Source organism: Nuphar pumila, chromosome 12 (assembly GCF_984573655.1).
Source record: "Nuphar pumila chromosome 12, dmNupPumi1.hap1.1, whole genome shotgun sequence".
NCBI lineage: Eukaryota > Viridiplantae > Streptophyta > Magnoliopsida > Nymphaeales > Nymphaeaceae > Nuphar > Nuphar pumila.
In genome coordinates this window covers 66,455,042-66,460,863 of record NC_143260.1, presented here as the reverse complement: position 1 = coordinate 66,460,863, position 5,822 = coordinate 66,455,042, and the positions used below count along the sequence as shown (strand labels likewise).

General features: G+C 37.4%; 1 pseudogene; it reads left to right on the top strand.

Moving 5' to 3' along the window:
- Positions 1-2,359: 2,359 nt before the first annotated feature.
- On the top strand, positions 2,360-5,578 carry LOC149821006 (putative glycerol-3-phosphate acyltransferase 2 pseudogene; annotated as a pseudogene).
- The last annotated feature ends 244 nt before the right edge of the window (positions 5,579-5,822 follow it).

The window sequence follows — 5,822 nt, the reverse complement described above, 5'->3', positions numbered from 1 at the left end:
CGATTGTGGTGGCGATGTGCGTATTCAAATCGTTGTTCATTTAGCGATTAAAATTGAAATCGCTTTGCAACATCGTAGATGTCATTAAATTGCTGTCTCTTGAATCACTATTGTCAACACACATATACGATAAGTCATTTCTTTTATTGGCACGGTAAATAACAACTCGATGCATAATATAGTGCGATGCAACTGACGATCATGATAAATAACATGAAGAGTGATGTGCATATAGATTTAATTTTGCATGGTCGGCAGGAAGAAATCCTTTTGCCTCATAAGTGCGCGTAGTTTTTATTCTGCTCCTTCTTCCTTTGCTTTTCCTTCTCATCGTCATCTTTCTTCTTCTTCTTCTTCTTCTTCTTCTTCTTCATCTTTAGTTCTTCCTCATCTTTCTTTGTTTGCTTTTCATCTTCAATATCTGATGGATCGGGCTTCGCATAATAAATATCCAACATTTTTTTTTTGTCCTTTTCATTCTCAATGTTCTTTACATAACCCTCCTATATATCAGATTGGTGGATGATTTCTCCAAGAGTCATCCCCTCAAACGGCAAAGGATTTCTTTTCTTACGAATTATAGTCATTGCTAACCTACACAACACATAAATTTAACTACATCATTATATGTTACAACTGTTTTTCCAAATATATATTCTTACAAATTATCACATTCGTTACACAATCACCAACATTAGAAGTCGTGATAATATTTGGCTTCATAAATAAACATCATAGTGCGATTTAACAAAATTAAGTACAAATCGAGGTAACTTCATATTTACACATCGTTACTGCATCAAACGTATAAATCATTGTTGCTTCAAATGTATAAATCATTGTACAAATCACACCCTTCATAAGTACATACTGTTGTAACATTTTTGCTTCCTAAGTAAACATCGTATTATGATTTAGCAAACTTAAGTACAAATCGTGGTAACTTCATAAATCATAAATACACATGACTACTGCTTCAAACGTATAAATCGTTGGTGCATCGAACGTACAAAGTGCTCCTTCAAACATACAAATCATTGTAGAAATTGAACCCTTCATAAGTACATATTGTTGTAAATCATAAATCGCTATTGCTTTAAATGTATAAATCATGAATCATAATTCGTAAATCGCTACTGATTCAAATATATAAATTGTTGTTGCATCGAACAAATCACTACTGTATTAAATATATAACTCTTTGTTAATTTTAAACTTACAAATCGTTGTAGAAATTTAGCCTTCATAAGTACATATTATTGTCTTTCACGACTCTTGTTTGAGTATGAAAATAGGTGTTATTTAGCATGTATAGTATAACCACTTGTAAGATTTAGCATTCGGATTTACAAATTGATTTGTTTACATAACAAAAGCTTGCACAAAAATCATCTTCTAGGACACAAGTTTTGCTAATCCGACAGTGGAGGAGAAACACCTATAAGGTAGATGCAGTCGATGGTGGTAACAGTGCTCCGACTACGCTCCGACGACAGCAAACGACGGCAAAAGGTGCTCCAACGGTAGCAGACGACGATAAATGGTGCTCCGGCAGCAGCAGACGACGGCAAAGACTGCATCGTCAAAGGGAGCTTCTGTTACAGTAGATGGTGCATCGTCAAAGGGTGATCCAGAACATTTAGGGTGATATATTGTGAGGAGCTCCTTATTAAAGCAGAGGAGTTTACTCCTAAGGTAAAAAACGATGATGCTTTTAACCCTTTCTGGCGGGAGGATATTTTTGTCCTTTAATCGAAACATTGTTTTATGGCGCCAATAGCGGGAAAGGGTACTTAAGTATTTGCAAACTCTGGCAAGAGGACATTTTTGTCCTTTACTCGAAACATCGTTTCATGACGCTAATGGCGAGAAAGAGTACTTAAGTCTTTGCAAACACACCGGACTTCGATGCTAAGTTACGCAGACACACACGGGAAAATGAGCCCCACGTGCTTACATATGTGGCACTCATTCAGACTCGAGAACACGCACCTGCGTGTTTCCGGAGGAACATATAACCTGCTTCGCTTCTTTTGGGCCTAGACAACAAAATTTATTGCACTCACCAGAAATAAATGCATGCAATTAAATTCGTGAACGAGCTTTGTTCGCTTTCAGTATAAAAACAACCATACCTCCTGCAATTTCTTCTCATCAAAGAGAGGAACTAGGAGGAGTAGGGCGTGTTCTTCCCTGAGTGCACAGCATGGCTTCTAATCTCATGATGTTCTCTGTTTTTCTTCATTCCTTTCTTAGAGCCCTGAGGTTGCCCTTCAGAAAACTGAGATACCCACGTTCAGTTTCAGATAGGGGTGTTAATACCACCTTACAAAATTGCCCTAAGTGCCCCATCGATGACATGTCCAACAAGACCATGCTCTGCCATCTTGACAGTGCACTCTTGAGATCATAATCAAGCTTCCCTTACTTCATGCTTGTTGCCTTTGAAGGGGGAGGCCTCCTGAGAGCCCTTCTGTTGCTTCTCACCAGCCCCTTCCTTGGTCTCTTTAGTGAGGAGTTTCGTTTGAAGGTGATGGTGTTTATTAGCTTCTGTGGGTTAAAAAGGGAGTGTTTCAACTTGGGCAGGTCGGTGTTGCCAAAGTTTTTCTTGGAGGATGTTGATTTGTATGGTTTCCAAGTGTTGATGGGTGCTAAGAAGAGGGTGGTCTTCAGTGGGCTGCCAAGGGTGATGATTGAAGGGTTTTTGGTTGGGCATATGGGGGTGGATCTGGTGGTGGGCAGTGAACTGCTTGTGGTTGGAGGGTACTACAGTGGGATGATAAAGAGGGGTGGTGGAATGGGGAAGATGGTGGTGCTTCTAAAGAAGTCGTTTGGTGAGATGAAGGCTGATGTTGGTCTTGAGAATATCAGAGCTAGTGATTATCAATGGCTTTCCTGCTGCAAGGTACTGCAAAAGCTATCTTTTTTCTTTCTTGTTTTCAGCCTTTTTTTCTGTTTTATACGTGTGTGTGCATGTCACAGAGAGAGAGAGAGAGAGCTCTTTGATTTACAGTTGTGTGCACTGGAGAGCATGCTCTAGAGAAAAGGGCAGAGCGCTCAACAAAACACAGCAGAAAGCAGATTTTCTGTTGAAAATAATGGTAAATATGGAAATATGATTTTTTGATATATATGATTGCTACCTTGGGGTTCAACTTATGAAGCTTTCACTGTCTCAATAAATTGGCATCAGTATCTCTAGATCTATGGAACCATGTGAGATGCATGACACATCTCCAAGTATTTCATCGTTTTCAGTTAATTAATTGACAAAACCAGCTCATGATGATAGCATCAAAATATATATATATATATATATATATATATATATATATATATATATATATATATATATATATATATATGAGTAATGATACGGTGCTCTAGGAGTACGTACCTACTCCCACGTACTGGTTGTAGGTTGTATCTTCTCAATTAAACAATGAATGTACTCAACGTAGTTTACATGATAGGAAACATGCTTTGGATCATGTTTTTTGGATATAAAAATCAGGTTTTTTAAGTCATGAAATTTTGATACATTGTGAGCTGTTGATTTTTAAAGTTCTTAAAAAACATACATCTATGTTATAATCACATGATCCAAAACTAATTATTTTTTACTAAATAATGCTTATAGAAGTGGGAGTAGGTACTCCCAGAGCACCCTATCATATATATATATATATATATATATATATATATATATATATATATATATATATATATATATATATGAAAAACAAATGTTCAAAAATGGGTTTTTCAAGGTTTTATATTTTTTTTTAACTCTCACTACACAGATGCGACCTACATAGCCGATTTTATGTGGATTGGCTCTAGGACCATTGGATTCCGTCATATGGCAAGGTTTTTATAGAGTTTGAAAATCAACAACGCAAAATTTTTATGGCTCAAAAAACTTTTCTCATAGAAAAACATACTCTAAGATGTTGATTTTTATCAAATCAACCATGCCAAACACATTCCCAGGGTCAAAATTGCCAAAAAAGTATTAGAAAACACATTTAGATCCATTTGCATATTTTATTTTGCATGTTCCCGTACCACCATAACTTATGATGGTATACTCTTGACCTATATAAATCTAACCCCCAAAATTAAAAGCCAACCTTTAGATCATGATTAGCAATTTGCATTATTGTGTCAATATTGACTCCAACATGATGTTTTGGACCATTTATAAAACAACTTTGTTTTCATGAATTGGGATATATATAGATGGGGACCGCCCAAAATCTATAACCAACCACGATCGGATGGCTCTCCTTGAATGTTTGAGCATCTCATCAAGGGGACCTGATATATTTTGTTCTTTATAATTTATTTAGTAAAAAATATGCTTTACACAGACTAGACTTTATGACATAGAGACATTTTTTTAGAAACATGAAAATTGGACGGCTTACAATGCATTTAAAACTTTACAATACAAAGTATTGTATGCTGTTGATTTTTAGCACTTTCACACACACACACACATATATATATATATATATATATATATATATATATATATATATATATATATATATATATATATATATATATATATATATATATATAGAGAGAGAGAGAGAGAGAGAGAGAGAGAGAGAGAGAGAGAGCTTTTTTTAGCACAATAAATTCTTACCAGTAAGCTTTTGTTGATCATTCGTTTTCTTATTTATGTGTCACTCAGGAGGCTTACATGTTAGGTGGATCGGACAAGAGCACGACCACTGTGCTCCACAGAGAGATGTACCCAAAGACATTGATTTTCCATGATGGCAGGCTCGCTTTCAGGCCAACTCCTCTTGCAAGCCTAGTCATGTTCATGTGGCTCCCACTGGGCCTCGTCCTTGCCATTTTCAGAATGCTGGTGGGACTGGCTCTACCCTACAACATTGCCGTCGTCGTGGGGTCACTCTCCGGTTTAAGCTTCAAGCTGAAGGTTCACAACTCACCCATCTCCCCAAGCACTAGAAAAAATGGCATGCTCTATGTTTGCACCCACAGGACACTGCTAGACCCAATCTATTTAGCAGTTGCACTCAAGAGGCCTATAACTGCTGTGACATACAGTCTTGGTAGGGTCTCAGAGATCTTAGCACCAATTAGAACAGTTAGGCTGACAAGGGATAGAGTGAAAGATGGCGAAACAATTAAGACCATGCTAAGTAAGGGTGACTTAGCAGTGTGCCCAGAGGGAACCACTTGCAGGGAGCCTTTTTTGTTAAGATTCAGCCCACTTTTTGCTGAGCTGACAGATGAGATTGTCCCTGTTGCCATTGATGTCTTTGTGAACATGTTTTATGGCACCACAGCTAGTGGGCTCAAGTGTCTAGACCCACTGTTCTTCTTGATGAACCCTTTCCCCACATATTACATGGAGATCTTTGACAGGTTGCCCCCTGAGCAAACTTGCAATGGGGGTCATAAGTCAAGGTATGAAGTGGCCAATAGTCTGCAGAGGATGCTGGGTGATGCATTGGGTTTTGAGTGCACCACGCTGACAAGGAAGGACAAGTACATGGTTCTAGCTGGCAATGAAGGGATAGTTAAGGAGGCTGAATAAGGATACAATAAATTAAGATGAAAAACAGGATTCAATTTCACTTGGAATATTACGTAAATTTTTTTATTTTTTCAAGGATTTTTATTTTGTATTTTTTCATAATAATTTATGTGACTGGAAGAAGAAGATAAATTATCCGTTCATATTGGTAATTTTGCTTTCTGTTGGGGTGCTTCCCCCCCCCCCCCCCACTGCAATTTTGAAACCGTGAGTTGCATGTGAGGGCGGAAAATTTTCAAACGTA